This window comes from Diceros bicornis, chromosome 15 (assembly GCF_020826845.1).
Source record: "Diceros bicornis minor isolate mBicDic1 chromosome 15, mDicBic1.mat.cur, whole genome shotgun sequence".
NCBI lineage: Eukaryota > Metazoa > Chordata > Mammalia > Perissodactyla > Rhinocerotidae > Diceros > Diceros bicornis.
The window spans coordinates 37133810-37151780 of NC_080754.1; the positions used below are offsets into that span (position 1 = coordinate 37133810).

Sequence of the window (17971 nt, forward strand, 5' to 3'; positions counted from 1 at the left end):
CCTTACAGGCAGGAAAGCATAATATAGTGTTTCCTGAACCTGCCAGATCCTAATACCATCCTGGGTACCTGTTACATCCACTGCTCCCCAGGTCCCACCCCAACCAGGCTGAATCAGAGTCTGAGACAGAGCCTGGGAACTGCTCTTTTAACAAGAACCCCAGGTGATTTTTTTTGTGTGTGTGTGTGTGAGGAAGATCAGCCCTGTGCTAACATCCATGTCAATCCTCCTCTTTGTTGAGGAAGGCTGGCCCTGAGCTAACATCCATGGTGATCTTTCCCCACTTTATGTGGGACGCTGCCACAGCATGGCCTGACAAGTGGTACGCCAGTGCGCACCCGGGATCCGAACCCGGGTCGCCAGCAGCAGAGCGCACACACTTAACCACTACGCCACGGGGCCAGCCCCAAGGTGATTCTTAAAATAAGCAAATTGGAGACTGGTGGCATAGTGGATCAGGTGTGGCATACCTGGGTCCATTACCTGATGCCATCATTTACTTGCTGTGTGACCTTGGGCAATTTATTTAACCTCTCTGAAGCTCAGTTACATATCTGTGACTTCAGAATGATAACAGCATCTACCTAGAGATAGATATACTATAGGGTATTCAGAGGAATAAATGAGATGCCACTTAGCTCAAGTCAATAGTGGCATCATCACTGATCCTCATGACCCTATAAAAACAGCAACCCCATTATTTTTGCCCAGTGCTACACAATTAGCAATTAAAGTGCCTGAGACCAGGATTTAAACTCAGATCTGACCATCTCCAAACAGTAAGTGCCTACACCCAGCAGCAAGGGAAGGAGGAATTCAATGGGCAGGAGGCCCAGTGGCATAGCATGACCTACACATCCAAGTCCTGGCTCCAAATTCACGCTTGGACTCAGCTCATATAACATCCTCAGGAGCAGCCATCAGGCAGGAGCTCTGGCCAGCAAAATGCCCCAGCACCAGAGCAAGGAAAGAAAGTTTGCCTTGCACTTCCTCCTGACTCTGCTGCTTCTCCTCTCCTGCGCGCCATCTCCTTCTCCTTCCTTTTGGGACCATCCAGAATCCCCACTTTTTCTCCAGGTCTGCACTCAGCCCTGCCCTAAGGCCCTCCTCTCCTGGGAGTCAGGCTGGGTACAGAGTTTGAGAGGCTGGCCTGGGGAACAAGGCAGGCCCTGCTTCACTCCACAGCTGCGAGGCCTCGCATGGCTACTTCACTCCTCTGGGACCCTCTCTCTCTCTCTGCTGCAGGGCTCATTTGCACTAACGCTCTCGGCCCAGTACCTGGCTCACCTGTCAATTAATTAATAGCACCACAGCCTTGCCTATCACCTCTCTCTCTGAAGTCCCGAGACCTTGCATTTCAGTTAAAGTGAGGCCTTCTGTGACTCATACTTTAGTGCATCGTTTATCAATGAACCCCGATTCCTTTGTTCACACAAATATGCCTCAGGTACAGGTGATACAGAAATAAAAAGGTCCAACTCCTGTTCCTGAGGCCTTAGAGGACGAGAAGGACCCATAAATTGATGAGTGGAAAAATCACATCAGGCATTAAGAAATAAGGGCTGGGCTGGTGCCAACTCCGCTAGAGGAAGTCAGAAAAGGTAATGTTCATCCTGGGTTCTGAAGGATGTACAGGAGTTTAACTGGCAAAAAAAAGGCATGCCCAACAGAAAGAACAGTAGTGCAAAGATTCAGTCATGAAAGCAGGCCCATTGTACTCAGGGAATGGTGAGAAGCTGTAGGGGTGAGGGTATGAAGGCTGCAGTGACAGGAAATGGGGTTCCACAGGATTAACTGCTCCAGACATAAGTGTTTCTAGTCCCAGTTTATCCTGCAAGGAACTGGGACTGGTGGAGTTTTCAAAGCAAGCAAGTGACATTACTTGATTATTTTCTTCAAACTCATTATTGAGCTCTTGGTCCTAAAAAGGGGCTTTGATGAGGCATGAAGAGTGAAGGGGAGCCATTTCAGTTGATGGAGGAGAAGGTGCCAGAGACCATTTTCCTTCACCCCAGGACTGGCCTGCAGCACCATCGTCTACCCCACCAACCTCTGGTCTGGCCGATACTGAACTCGAGTCAGGTCCCCACTTCAGTACCAACCTCCAGAAGATGTCTTCAGAGTGCCAGGAAGAGACAAAGATGAAGGACAGAGGAGTCGGGACTAGCTGCAGGGATACCATGAAGGTGACCCGGGGAAATATCATTTTGCGTCTGGTGGCTCACAATGTCCTGAAAGGAGCATGAGATAGACCCAGGTTCAAATCCCACCTCCTGCCCTTTGCTACCTACATGACCTTGGGTAATTCACTTGATCTCTTGGGGGCTGTTTTCTCATCCATTAAATGGAGATAACAAGCCCCCCCTCAAAGCCTAGTTCTGAGGATTAATTTCTTTCAAGTGGCCAGCATAGTGTCCACTGTCAGGAATAATGGATCTCTAAATATTACTGATTATTAATATCATTTTTATCTTATGGGAGAGGGAGACGTCAGACTAAAAGACCTTCAAAAATAGCGGGCCCTACTGCTATACCAGGATGGACTCAGCTCCCCCACGATGCCCACTGGGTTGCTGTGAATTCCTAGGTGAGACTTGGTCAGTGCCTTCCAAGTTGCTTCCTTGGCTGTTTCTGTAGGATAGGATCATATATCCCACCTGGGAGCTGTGGGCCCCTGAGAGCTGTGGGTCTTGCAGCTCAGGGCTTCTCAGAGGGCTCACATGACAACCTGGCAGAACGCAGCTGTTCCTGGCAAGGCCATTAATAATACAGGCCTTTTTCCGCAAACTCAGGCAAACAGCCTGAAGTGACAAGTGAAAACACTGGGTCCAAATTCTCACCAGAGCTTAGGGCAGAGGAGGCCAAAACAACTTGCCTTTATCAGGGCTAACTCATGGAACTGAAGCGGAGTTCTGCTAGGAAGTGGTGCTGAAGGAAACTGCCCGTGATAAAAGCTAAGAGAAGCAGGAAAAACCACGGGGAGAGGGGTGGTAATTGGTCAAGCTCCTTGCAGAATAAACCGCCTCTATTGCCTATGGGTGGTTTCAGGGGAATGTTTCAGAGACCCAGGGGCAGAGAGACAGGAGTCCACGTGACTTGTTGGCTGAGGAGTGAATTGGGCCACGGATCTCATCTCAGCAACAGCCAAAAAACACAGCAGCCACCCCAGGCAGCCCAGAGACACCTGCGACAGGAGCGAATATGAAGAGCAGGCCGATCTCCTCTCACAAGCAGGGGGACAAGGCGGATAGGGCTCAGCAGGATTTCTGTCTCGTTCGTTTATCTGTATCAGCACCAAAAACAGGGCCTGGCACCAAGGCGCTCAGTCAATGTGAGAAACCGAAGAAATACATGGTGTGGAGGGAGAACACAGGCTTTGGATCCAGCAGCACCAGTTAGTAACTACGCAAATTTAAGCAAGCCATTTGTTCTGACCCTCAGTCTCCCCACCAGGAAAATGGAGTAATGACATGTACTTTGAAAGGTTCTTATGAGAATTAAATAAAATAATCTATGTAAGAGCCCCTAAAATAATGCTTGGTAGGTAGCAGGCACTCAATACATGGACTTCTCAGAATTTGATCTCAGTCTTCAAATACAGGTGAGACCTTGAATATCAACTCTGCTTCCAATTCTTATAGTTGGGGGAGGAGGGAAGATTGAGGGAACAATAAAAAGAGAATGTAAAACAATTGAAGACGATAAACAAAAGGAAGACCTCTGAGGTCACATTGGACAAGTCATGTACTTCTCTGGGTCTCAGAATTCTCTATGGGAAGATGGGAGGTTGGATTTGATCGGTGGTCTTCAAACTGTGCTCCAGGAACCCTAGAAAGTCTGTGGAAACCCTGAAGGGCTGTCTTGGGGTGGGGAGGAGGGAGACAAGTGGGTCTCCAGCACCTTCAGGAAGCTTCCTATGGAAGGCTTTCTTCTGAAGAAACAGTTCAACACTCAACCCTTTGAAAGATACTGCTTTCTCCAACGTCACCAGTGACCTCTCAATGACCAGTTCTCTCCAGGCACCTAGTCCAGGACTAGGTAAGGCCAAGGAGCTGCCTGGGGTGCAAAATTGGAGGCGGCCCTCACCCTCAAGGTTGTGCAAGCACGGGGTTGGCACCCACATGTGAAGGCCTCTTCAATTTTGCACCCCAGGCACCTTGCTTACCTCCCGCTAGAAGCAGCCCTGAGACTCGACCCTCCTTCAGTGCCCATCCTCACTCACCTCTTCGGCATCTCTCACCACTACCTTCTATGGCACTGCCTTCCACAGGCACAGTGTTCTGCTTCTCTCTGGCTCCCCTTCTTCCTCCTGGGCACAGGGAGTGGGACGGGGAGAGAAAAGCCTGCCAGGCAAGGGCAAAGCATGGTGTGGGGAGGCCACTGAGTCTGGCTTTGGACAGGCTCAGTTTGAGGGGTTGGTTGAACTGCAAAAGGCAGGTAGGCAGGTAGGCAGGCAAGTATGGGGCCCGGGGGGAGAACAGGTGGGGACAGAGGGATTTCTCCCCTCTCCTGGCAGAATCTTCTGTCACCCACTTCCTTCCTTGCCCCACTGCCCTGCCCATGTCAAGTCCACATCACCTAACATTAGGATGCTCCCCATAGCCTCCTAACCCAGGCCCACTTCCCACCTCTCTCCTCACGCAAGATTACTCTCCCAAGTCCAGCTCTAAATAATCACGCCCCTCCTCGGAGACTTAAAATGGCATCTTCTGTTTGCTCCACTAAGTCCAACTTCCTCCGTCTAACATACAAAACTGCACTCCCAACCTTACCCCCAAGCCTCCAAGCAACAGCCCACCATACGCAAATGCACCCCTCCTCCCTGAATTTGCCCTAGCCAGCTGCCCTGACATTGTTCATGCTTCTTTCTTCCTTCAGCGCACCCCCACCCCTCACCCCAATTCCCCCTGTTGAATCTTTGTCTTGTACACAGCACACCCACTCTCCAGTCTTCCCAGATCCTGCATCTAGGCTTAGCCGAAGCCGGTAGCTCTTTGCAGATGTTGGAGAATACACTTCCCTCCTTCTGCTTGGCCAACAATCCCAGTGCAATAGCAGGTATTGCAAAAGAAAGGCGCTTGCCTTGCCCTCAATTAAGAACCACAGGGCAGAAAATAAACACCTGCCCTGCAGCTGCCAGGAGACCCATACATGCAGGTAGGTTACATTTAACAGTATCTTCAGTAGGAAGCTTGTCAGCTGCAGGGAAGCAAAAATCTCCACTTGTTTATCTCTTTATTCCCTTCTGCCCCTAGCCCAGCTGTGGGCTCCAGCAGGCTCAGTAAATACTAATTGAATTAATTAATGAGATCCTCCTGCTGGGAGCACAGAACTAATTCCAGAAAAAATAATGGAACAATTTCCATGAAAAATAATTTTCTTGCCTTTTCCATGTAAAGATGACCCCACCAATGATGGAAATATTCTAAAACTGGCTTGTGGTGATGGTTGCACAACTCAGTTTACTAAAAAACATCACTGAATTTACACTTAAATCAAGCTAATTTCAAAATATAGACTGTACCACAGTAAAGTTGTTTTAAAAAAAATCTGTATGATGATCAAAACCACCACAATGGTGCACTTTGTTGAGTCATAAGTTGACTGAGTCATGAGCACAGTCAAAACAACAGAAAAAGATGACCTGGCCCTGTAAGTTGTGGCTCTGAGCTAAGTCTCAGTCCCCATGAGATCAGCAGCAGCTGTGAATGATGGACTATGGGTAACCTCACAGAACAGTCTGGGTTGTTGGGGTGGGGGAGAGCTCTGGGGTGACCAGGCATTGGGTCAGTCTATAGTCAGGACATAGCATCAAGTGAACTGATCCTGGAGAATGTTCCACATGAGCCTCTTGAGTGGATCAAGGCTAAGGAATCAGACCCCAGGTCAGAATCACTTCCTCGAGGAAGTGTCCTCAGCCTCAGACTATGGTTCTCTCACACGGCACCACAGAACTTCCTTCACAGTAATCCCACAATTCATGTTTCATACTTGGTTGTGTTATTATTTAATATTTCTCTGTGTACACCATATGCTACCTGAGGTCAAGGTCTGTGGCTCTTGTGTTCACCATGACTGGTACAGAAGCAAACAGCAGGAGCTCATTTTAAAAGTTGGTTGAATGCTGAATGAGTGAATGGACACTCTTCACTGACTGAAGTGGAGCAAGGTACACAGATACCCCGTTTTCATGCAGTGCAGCACTGCCGTGCAGCTAGGTGTTCATGAATGTAAAAGGCCTTGAGGAAAGGAGAGGGAACCACTGTTCTCTAGGGCAATTCATTACACCACCCCCACTTAGCCCTCACAACAGTCTATACACTAGGTATTGTTATTGCCCTGTTTACAGGTGAGCAAACCGAGGCTTTGCAAATGGAACCCAGATCTGTCGGGCTAGAAAGCCCACGTTCCTTCTCAGTCATCCCTGATGCATGGGGACGGGGTGGGAGTCCCTACAGTGCAAGGTCAAGATTACTACTGCACAGGCAGGGGGTTGGGAGTCTGGGGGCCAGCCCAAGCAAGGTCAGGGCTTCCATGTCATCCTCCTCTAGCCTCTTCCCACAGCGTGTGTGAGCCAGTCCTGAGTGCACAGCAGGCTGTGCACTCTCAACATCGTTTCCCATCTCAACATCACCAAGTGCTGACACCCCCAGAGAACACCCATGGCACGCCCTCTTCCTCCTCCCACATGCTCCTGAGGGGAGAGCCTGTGTCCCTTCAGGTTCACACAGCAAGGTGCGTACCACATGAGGTTCTATCCGCCCCGGCACAGAGATGGTAGAGCATAAGGACTAAGAGGATGGACTTGGGTGTCAGACTGTCCCAGTTCAAATCCCAGCTTAGCCAGTTACTAGCTATGAGACCTTTCTGTGCCTCAGTTTTCCCTTTTATAAAATGGAGATATTAATACTACTTAATTCTTAGGGTTGGTGAGGGGATTAAATGAGTTAATATATATAAAGCACTTAGTACCTGGTACATAATAAGTGCTATACAGTTGTTAGCTACTATTATTATTTTTCCCAGTGCATTAAAGTTGCCTCTTTATCTAAAAGCAGAAAGAATAGAAGATGCTGAGCATAGGGAGGGCCTGAGGATGTAGCAACATCCCTGGGCACTTTAGACCTCCAAACATTGAGACAACAGTCATCCTGGGCCAGCTCCAGAGGTTTCTTCACCTCAGCTACCAGTAAGTACAGATGCTAGCACACAGGCACCAGGGAGGGACAGGGTGGAGAGAGAACTTACCCAGAGCACAGTAAAAAATTAACATTTACAGGTTGTTTACTCATCTATCGTTGGGGAGGGGACCCTCCCTGGAAAATTATACAGCTCTACAAAATATCACTGTCCTAGAGCCACCTAGGACAATGAAGAAGAGTCTCCTGAAACTGATTAACTGGGTCAAAGGACAAAAGAAGTCAGACTTCTCGGGCAGCTCCAGAAATGGTGGGAGGGGGACTGTCAGCACTAGATTCTCTTGCTTCTCACACTTAAAAAGTACAGGCCGTGGTGGCACAAGCAGTTAAGTGCGCGTGCTCTGCTTCGGCAGCCCAGGGTTCGCAGGTTCAGATCCCAGACACACACCAACGCACCGTTTCTCAGGCCGTGCCGTGGAGGCATATCATATAAAGTAGAGGAAGATGGGCACAGATGTTAGCCCAGGGCCAATCTTCCTCGACAAAAAAGGGGAGGATTGGCAATAGATGTTAACTCAGGGCTGATCTTCCTCACAAAAAAACAAAAATACGGGCTGGGGTCTAGAGTCACACAGCCAGACTTAAGGAGCAGAAATGATAAGAGTCACACAACTAGCAATTAGAGAAAAGCAATTTAAGACCATAATGAGATACTGCCCACCTATTACAAGAGCTAAAATAAAAATATGACAACAGTAAGTGCTGGCAGGGAGGCAGAGAAGGTGGATCTCTCCTACATTGCTGGTGGGAATGTAAAATGGTACAGCCACTCTAGAAAATAGTTTGGTAGTTTCTTTAAAAATTAACCTACTTACCATACAACTCAGCAATTGCACGCCTGGGCATTTATCCTGGAAAAACAAGAATTTACATCCACAGAAAAACCTATGCACGATTGTTCATAGCAGCTTTATTTGTAACAGTCAAAAACTGAAAACAACCAAAATGTCCTTCAGTAGGTCCGTAGTGAAACTGTGGTATATCCATAACATGGAATACCACTCAGCAATAAAAAAGAGCAAACTGTTGATACTCTCAACAACCTGGATGGACCTGAAGTGCATTACGATGAGTGAAAACAAGCCAGTCTTAGAAGGTTGCATATTGTATGATTCTGTTTATAGAACATTCTCAAAATGACAAAATTATAGAGATGAAAAACAGGGAAGGGGGCCAGACTGGTGTGACAATGAAGGGACAAGCATGAGGGAGATCTTTGTGGTGGTGGAACAGTTCTGTATCTTGATTGCAGTGGTGGCTCCACCAATCTACACATGGGAAAATGACAGAGAACTATACACACACTGTACCAATCTCAGATTCCTGGTTTTGATGTTGTACTAGAATTATGGAAGATGAAACCATTGGAAAAAATTAAATGAAGAATGCACCGGACACCTCTGTACTATCTTTGCAACTTCCTGGGAATCCATAACTGTTTCAAAATAAAACGTTAAAAAAAAAAGAGGTGCACAGACAGTACCAGGGCAGCTGAGATTCCACTCCACATCCTGCTACTCCAAAATCCCAGTTTTCCAATTAAATTACTTACAATTTTGCATGCATGATGGCCTTCTATATCTCCATGCCTTTGCACATATAATTTTCTACCTAGATTGCTCTTCCCCCACCTAACTAACTTTTAATTTCCTTTAAGACTCAATTCACATATGTTCTCCTCCAGGAAGCTTCCCTGACTTCCCATCCTAAGATCACTGATCTTCTTTTGTACTTCCTGTGCATAACGTTTATTCAACTGATTTGTAACTATCAGTTTACTTGGTACTGTCTCTACATGCAAGCCACAAAATTGGAAACTATGTTTGCAAACATCTCCAATAAAGGACTAGTCTGTAGACTATATAAAAGACTCTTACACCTCAATCATAAGAAGACAAACAACCTAAATTTTTTATGAAATGGGCCAAAGACCTGAACAGGCATTTCACCAAAGGAGATATGCAGATGGCAAATAAGTTCATGAAAAGATGATCAACACCATTAATCTTCAGGGAAATACAAATAAAACCATGAGATATCACCACACGCCTATTAGAATAGCTAAAATTTAAAAGACTGACCTTACCAAGTGTTGGCAAGGAAGCAGAGTGCCTACAACTCTCATGCACTGCTGGTGGCAATGTAAAAGGGTACAACCATTCTAGAAAACAGTTTGGCAGCTTCTTGAAAAGTTAAACATACATCTACCACATGACCTAGCCATTCTATTTCTAGGTATTTACCCAAGAGAAAAGAATGCATATGTCCCCACAAAAATGTTATCACAAATGTTTATAGTGGCTTTATTTTAATAGCCAAAAATTGGGAACAGCTCAAATGTCTGGCAACGGATGAAGGGATAAATAAACTGTGGTATTTCCATACAATGGGACACTATTCAGCAATAAAAGAATGAACTATTGATACAACATGAATATCAAAATAATTTTGCTGAGTGTAAGAAGAGCACATGCTGTATCATTCTATTTACGTAAAGTTCTAGAAAATGCAAATTAATCTATAGTGACAGAAAGCAGATTAGTGGTTGCCTGGGGATGAAGGCAGGACATAGAGAGGGGCAGGAGGAAGGGATAAGGTAAAGGAGGAAACTTTGAGGTGTAATGATTATGTTCTGTAGGGGAAGAGGGAGAATCCCCCTCTGCCCTTTCCCTTAAGGTTCTTATGGCCAGCCAAATAATTAACAAGACAGCTTAGCAGGAGAAAATAATACCAAGTTTAATAACATGTATACATGGGAGAAACTCAGAAATAAGCAGTTCGTCCTTCTGTCCAAGCTGCTTGCTTAAGTATTGTAGCTAAAGGCGAGGAAGGTGTTGGGGGTGGGTAGTAGTTTGGGATTTCAGAGGGGAAGAAGACAATTCACATGGAGATAGAAATGCAAATGTTTGTCCGACAACTCTTTTCAGGGCCACCTATAGAGAATGTGGCCAGGGAGAGACAGGATTTTTGATAAGAGGGGCTTGGTGCCTTTCCTACTGTAACATCTATTTTACATTATATTACAGCCATCATGATAATAACTCCTTCCTGAAACAGATCTTTTATTTTAAATTCTTTAGGCAGTTGGGAGGGGAAACTCAAAGGTTCTTCCTGAGTTTTCTGAGTCTTTATTGTCTTCAGCTCAAAATAACGCGCATACCAGAGTGGTGCATCTTGGGGTGGCCTGCCCTGAGCACCATCAGTTCATTAACTTGACTGTGGGGAGAATTTCATGAGTGTATACATATGTCAAAACTATTCAAATTGTGCAATTTAAATACATGCAGGTTTTTGTCTGTCAATTATACCTCAAAAAAGCTGTATGAAAAAAATAATAATGGGTACCATTTAATAGGCACCTACTTTGTGAGAATAATGTTATATAAATAATTATTAATCTTCACTCAAGGTAGGTATTAGCCCATTTTACAGGTGAGGAAATTGGGTCAGAAAAGCTAGGCAATCAAGCAGCTATGCCAGGCTCAATCCAGATCAAATGTCTCCAAAGCTGGGGCATTTTCTCTGTATAGTGATACCTTCCCCTAGTGGTGAATTCCCAGCATCCAGTCACAGGTTATAGCCCCTGGCCTAAGCCAGACTTCTAGGAAGGATTTGAAAGAAGGAGCATGAGGGGCTGGCATCACTGAGAGGACTCCATCTCCCTTCAGGGTTGCCATTGCCACAAATTCCTCCAACAGCCAAACCCAGCCCATCCCAGGTACTGGGCCAGACAGGCTCAGGCAGGAAGCGGGCTGTACCTGCTCCCCAGAACATTCTTCCCTCTGAAGCCAGAGTGGTTTGGTGTGAAGGACCCTGACCAGACATTCAGGAGAGACTCCAGTTCCACTTGTGCCTTAAGCAAGACCCTTCCCCTTTCTGAGCCTCCATTTCCTCAGATGCAAGATGTGAGGGCCAACCAACAAGCTTTCCAAGGAACCCTTTCAGCCCTGATTCACATTCTGAGCCCCCTGCTGCAGTGAGATTTTTCTCCTTCTGAAGATGATCAGGTACCACAGATGAAAAGGATTCTTGATTATCTATGAACCTGTACACTCAGCTCCCCCATCAACCCCAACTCCACAGGCAAAGACACCTCCCCCATTTAGCAGTCCCTACCCAAATTGTTCCCTCTGCCACTCTGCCTCCTCTCCTCAGCCCCACCGTCTGCAAGGATCTTCCAAAGACCCTGACCCACCATTTGTTGCTTTGTTCCCCAGTTAGCATAGTGAGCACTTAAAACTTTTCAGAGGTCTGGGAACCCTGGGACACACAGAGCAATTTGAAACATAATTTCACCCCTTAGAATTCTTGCAGGAAAGGCTGGAGATGAGAGGTTGCAAGATAATCTATGTCATATACAGTCTTGACACAGGGGAGCTCCTCCCCTTGTCTTTTGTCACACCTGTAATGTCCAAGCTGGGCCAGAATCTCTTGTCCAAACAAGCCAGGATATTTGGGTGGGCACATAGTAGGCTTTCAGTAAATATCCATGGAATGAATTAAATCCCTCTTACCAGAGGAATAATCTCTTACCCAAACATGAAGGAAAACCAAACAGATCCATCCCTCTGTTCCCCTAGAAAGAGCTCTGAGAGTCAGAGGCTGAGAAGACCCCTGCTCTGGCTGAGAGACTTATAGCCACCAGCACTCCACTTCCCCTCCTGAGGTGTCACATGAAGGAGGGGACTATGTTAAAGAACTTTATGGATGCTCCCAGCTCTGATGCTATCTTACCTTACAAGGAAGAGCCCTTGGGATTTACAAGGAACAGTGTGGCCTTTTGTAAAGCTCCAAGCACTCTGAGCTGCAGCTGTTCACATAGCTTCAGAGATGGAATGATGTTCCCTGAGGGAAGAGACCCCACTTGTTGGAACTGGATTTAGAAACTCCCGCCCATGTGGGCAAGTACTTGCTGTAAAGAGCGCTCAACTAACTTTGCAAAGCTGTGGGGGTCTCAGACAGGCTTAACTTACATCTCTGTTGCCTATGAGCTGTGAAATCTTGGGCTAGCCTCTTGACCTCTGCGAGACTCAATTTCCACATCTGCCACATGGGGATAGAAATACCTACCTCATTAGGTCATGGCAGAATTAAATGAGCTCATGCAAACAGAGCACAAAGCATAGTGCCTGGAGCCCTCATGAGCTCAGTCCACACCCTTCCCTTCCCTTCCTCATATACAAACCTGAAGGTCCTCACAATAAGATCTTCTCAGCTGGTTTCACTGACCTGGAAGACCAAGCTCCTGATGAGGAAGAGCACTTAATTCCAAGCACACCACAGGGGCACCTCATGAAGTGCACTGGGGCTGTGGCAGCAGATACAGGTGAGGGGCTGAGACAGGTAGACGCAGGGCTGGCAACTGGGGAGCATCCAGCATGTCCCCTTGCCAGTTGCAGGCAAGGGCTCAGTGATCAGGTGGCGTCCGGAGCAGTTCCCTATGACCCCCAGCCTGCCTCCCCAGAAGCACATAATTCACCTCAGACACCGATAATCACCAGCTATGTGACCTGACTGTTTAAGATAAGGGTGTGGGACCAGATCGCTTCTATAGTCCTTGCCACCTTTATAATTTTCTGAACTACAATTCTACAAAGGTAAACTGGTGCTTAACTGATGCCCCACCTACTCCCATCCCCTCCTTCAGAATACAGGAAGGAGGTGGGGAGAGAGGGCCAAGAGGTTCAGAAAGTAGAGGGTAAAGGGCAGAGGCTAGGGCTCCATTACGCTAACTTCATTAGCGCTAATCTGCTGACAGCAGGGCCTTGAAGAAAAAGGCTTTGTTTAAATTTCACATTTGGCAGGAAGTACCCCTTCTCCTCCTCCCCTCTCTCATCCCCCATTAGAGCTTATGAGTCAAAAGCTCTGATTTCAGTCCTGGCTCTCACATCCAGCAGTGCTGGGGCTTCCTTTTCACACTTTTCTGACCCCCTTGATTATTTCAGGAAGGAAATTTGCCCCAGATGTCAGTCCATAAGTGGAGAGTTTTCATCTGCATTTATGAAAGGGTGTCAGTAATTCACAGACTCCCCAAGAAGCGAGAGCCAACGGGGGAAATGCCAGCTGACATCTCCATCAACTAGGCCTCCTACGGGACCAGGAGCCTCACAGTATGCAAAACATTTCATTGTCACTACCTTATGGGACGCTCACAAAGGTCTTATGAGATAATAGGCACAGAAATCTCACTCTTATTCATTCATTCAACCAACGCTTATAGAGCACCTACTGTTCACAGGAGAGGAAGTGGAGGGACGCACAAGTGAAACAACTTACCCCAAGCCTCCCAGCCTGTTGGTGGTGGAGCAAGCACTGGAACCAGTGGTGTGCTGGTAATCTGAACCTCCAAAACAAACAAGCCCTTGTTTGTAGCAATGGCTAATTTCCACAGTATAAATTTTCCCACCATGGCCAATTTCAAGCTGCCAACGATTTTTAACAGCCAGTTTGCAAAATTCCTGACTATTTAAAAATGGGCTCAGAAGAGCCTCCGGACTAGAGGCAAGTTCTTGTGGCTCCTAATTGAGTGCTCCTGCCTCATCTCTCTACCCCCATGCCAGAGAAGTCAACATGCTGGGGAAGCTTAAAGAGTAACCTTAATGAGAACTACCTGAAGGATTGTTAACAGGGGTGGGATTTCAGACATGTTTTCTTTTCTTTCACATCAGTATTTTTCCAAATTTCCTAGGAACACATACTACCTTTATAATCAGAACATATCTAGGTAATTAAAGTCATTTTTAGTGAGCTTAGTGGAATGTTTTGCAATAACCTCTTCACATAATTTCTGTCACTCTCCCTTGGATTGAAGAGAGAGTGAGTGTATTTCCCAACAGCTCGGCTTCCCTTGCAGAACGGAGCAGGTGCACCCAGGTTACGCATTCACCTGAATTGGGTGCAGTCTTACCTGGAAGGTAAATTTATTCCCTTTGGAGTTCACATTTCACGACAATTGAGAAAATACAACTCCCTATTAAGATTCCAACAGACCTGCTCTGAAAAATCAAAGACTCTTTGGCCACCAAATTACCTTGCCTCCCAATGGGCTGAACCAGAAACAACTGCTCCTTTCCCGAGCCTTAGCGAAGGAGGTGTCCACCACTCCACCACAGGAAGCATTCTGCCCTCTCTGTCCCCAAGCTGGGATTCCAGGGGTCTTACCTCCACGCTGGACAGACCAGGGCTTGGGCAGGCTCAGGGAGGCCAGTTCATTTGAGCTGGGCTCCATGCCTTCCCTGCTTCTCCGGGCTGCTCATCACACAGCTCTGCACAGTTGGCTCTACCCTGCCTGCAGGGGAAAAAAACAAAGCAGAGTTGCCAGGTGAGCACCGGAGGCACATATGTTAATCCAGGCAGGATGCTGAGCACGCTCGCTCCTCCCACTCCCAGCCCTGGTCACTCCCGCCACTTCAGAGCCCCTCAGAACTACAGCCCTCCCCTGAAGGAGCCAGCCTCCTTCCCAGGGCTCAACCTGGCCATCCCGTTCACCCAGAGCCACCCCTTCTGGGGCTGAGCAATTTCTGAGTGAGCTGTCGATTAAGCAAAGCAAACTCCACTACAGTCACTGAATCCTTGTGCTACTTGCTATTATTCGTAAGAAAAGCAGGAGTAAGAAAAGTACCATTCAGGCCCCAAGTCTTGTGTTTAGCTAAGGCTTATAGACAAGTGATTTCAATCAACAAATACATCCAACTTGCTCGCAGTCTCCCTTTGATCTGTAGGATATTGTTTATAATGTTATAAATGTGAATTCAATTTCTAATTTATTTTGGGAGCATTTTTAACTGAGCCTAAATTTTCAGCCCATGTAGTACTATAGCTGTCTGGGTGGGTAGCACTTGTTTCTAAAGTAGTTATTGTTTTTCCTAGTGCCAAAGAAATTTATGTTCAATCTAGAAATTTTAGAAAATATAATTGTCAAAAGAAGGAAAAAGTTACTCATTCTTTCTCCACCCAAGATAACACACTCTTCCTGGTTTTATTTTATCATCCAGATTTTTTACAGAGATGCAATAAAGCTAGGCATGGTTTAGCGCTGTGTCATCAGCAGTCCTCTGCAGCATCATTTTAATAGCTACATAATATGTCCCAATGTGACTGCACTATAAATTGTACCCCACCCCCAAAGGCTGGACATTCAAGTCATTTCAAACTTTTTTTGCTAGTTACAAATAGTGCTTAAAACTAAATCTTTGGGGGAAATCCATGGTTAATTCCTTAAGGGGCCGTCCTAGAAGACAAATTGCGGGGTCAGTAGTTTCCAAATTTCTCAGGCTTTTGAACAGTCTTGGCAGGCTACCTCCAGGTCTACTGTACCATGGAAACTCCTCCCAGCAATGGAGAAATGTGCCCATCCCTCCAATGCTCCCCTCCCCCGAGTCCCCAGTCCCTACCTCACCCACATCCTTGCTCACCATGTGTAAATTTCTAGTGTAAATGAGTGCGGAGTTCCAGGAATCTGGGTTTTCATTTCTCATACTCCCACTCAGCTCAGCCCAAGTCTAAGGTCAGATCTAGGATGATAAAATGAGGTCCCCTAGTCAAGCATGGGGAGGTGGGGTGCATGAGTAAGAATTGGTAAGGAGGAGAAAAGTGAGAAATCCATTGAGGAACAGAGAAGGTGTGGTAATACAAGGACGGTGTCCAGGAGGAAGAGACCCTGAGAAGCTAAGACAAACAAGAGTCATCTCATGAAAGGGCAGGAACTAACATCAGATGAAACTGAAGCTGAAGTCAGCCATTGGAGGGGGTGGAAATGTCAAGGTCTCACAAAGATTCAGCGCAGAACAGTGCAAATGACAAAGGCATCAGGTGAGATGGAAAAATAAAGAGTCGCTTGTGGCATCTGGGCACTTGGCTGCTGTCTATAATTAATGCCAACAAAACACCAGGAGCCAGAGTCACTGTGGGGAGAGTGGGCCAAGCCGGGAAGAAATGTCTACCTGCAAATGCAGCTGAGCTGGTGGCCACCCGGGAGCCTGCCAGTAAGGAGCCTTCCCTGGGAAGAGGAGCAAGGTGCTCCGGGGGTGGAAGGACTACTGGGCTGCTGATCCATCTGCCTCCTTAACAGGAAGGAGCCCCCCCACCTTCTACCTCTCTCTAGCCAGCCTCTCATATCCCTCCTTTTAGTCCAGGCCAAATCTTCAGTGGGAGATGGATAATTCACCAAGAAATCTGTCTAAACAGACTTAATGAATTTCTGTGGTCCTGTGATCCAGGCAAAGACCCCAGGGACCCTTGCCACTCCACCTCACGCACCCTGCACTCCAGCCACAGCAATCTGCAGACTAATAAGGGAATGTGGGGTTCCATCAGCGCTTCTTAAATCCTTTGGAAGATCGCTTGCAGACCTCCAATATTACTAAAATAGGCAAGTCATTCTACCTGCCTACCCTGCTCCCCACCCACTCACACACTTGGGACTCCCCTGATGGACAGACTGGAACTTTGACTTAAAAGAAATTCACCTATAAATAAGGGAGCTGGACCAATCAGACACTTTCAAAATTGCAACTATGAAAAAAGACTACAGTCAGCTGCTGGGGTACCCTAGAGCTTTAAGGAAAAATAGCAGGGGCACCATGAGAAGCAAATGCCATGCACACGATCAAGTGATGGGGCTGTGGGGCCCTGTTGAAGGCGAGGAAGCTGGCCTGCAAAGAGAATGGAAGAGGCCCAATGAGAGGCAGGCAGGAAACCGCGTGGCCCCGGAGAGAGCAAATGCTTGGTGACTGCCTAGGAGCAGTGAGGCTTGTCTGTACTTCCTACTTTTTATTCCTATTAGCATCCCCTGAATCCCTTCCATAAACCCCTGAAGAGCTTGGTTAAACCAGCTCTGGGGTCCCAGCTAGCTCCGGCTCACTGAAATCTAACGGGGCAGAGGGGTCTCCCATCATCCAGGCCACGGCTTCGTGGGAGGGCTTTGGACATGCATGGGGGCTGCTCGAAGCCTTTTTTTTTAACTTCCTTCCAAAGTTTGTGGCGGGGCTTTTGATAGATAAAGCAACTAAACGTCAGAGTCCTGGATTGCAAGTGTAACTTGTACTTCCCCAAAACATGAGAAATAATAAGCTGTAGAGACTGTAAATTTTTCTATTAAGTGGCTTATACTAACTCCTCTATCACCCTATCCATGTTACACATTCAGCTGATCACACAGTCCCCTTGCATCCCCCTTGTCCCTGAGCCACCTACGTCCTCATGTGCTTTCTTGCAGTTCTAATGCAGCACCCATTTAATTCACGACCTCACTGTAATCTGTGTGTCTCCTGCTCCCTGACCTCCCTCGCACCCCACAAGAGTCACTGGCTTGACATCTAATTTGGTTTCACTACTTTTCTCCCAAGGCCTAACCAGCCAAAGGTTTGCTCAATTCATTCCTCGTGCTCAGGGCCTGTTCTCTGTTTTATCTCTCCCTGCCCTCACTCCTGCCTGCACTGTCCCCCACCTTACAGCTCCCAGAAGCTCCTCACCTAATCCCCTTTCTCCTCTACCCTCAGTCAGACCCAGAAGCTTCAGAAGATCCTAAGGAAGAGAGCAGATAAATGAGAGGCTGCCTTGGCCTTATTAACTCCTTCATGCCTCTAGCAAGAGTTTCCTCCAGGTGGATAATGTGTAAAGCACTGACCAAAGACCAGAGCCAGGATTTAGAGAGCCCACCAAGAACCCAAGAACCCCAAGAAGTTCCTAAAATGAGCTAAGAACACACACCCTAAGAATTTCATGGCCCAGCATCCTCTGGACCATTACTAAAGGGCTGGTCATGAGTCACA

The 17971-nt window shown here is 46.9% G+C and overlaps 1 protein-coding gene across 13 annotated transcripts in view; it reads right to left on the reverse strand.

Moving 5' to 3' along the window:
* The window catches only part of ST6GAL1 (ST6 beta-galactoside alpha-2,6-sialyltransferase 1), a 122928-nt gene that overhangs the window by 82440 nt on the left and 22517 nt on the right, over window positions 1-17971 (reverse strand). For 5 of the 13 annotated variants that reach the window (XM_058556140.1, XM_058556139.1, XM_058556144.1 and 2 more), the window contains exon 2: window positions 14361-14487. The exons of 1 other annotated variant lie outside the window; for it this stretch is intronic. The gene's annotated coding sequence lies outside the window, so the exon portion shown is untranslated. 7 more of the 13 variants (XM_058556148.1, XM_058556145.1, XM_058556146.1 and 4 more) reach the window with 7 other exon arrangements.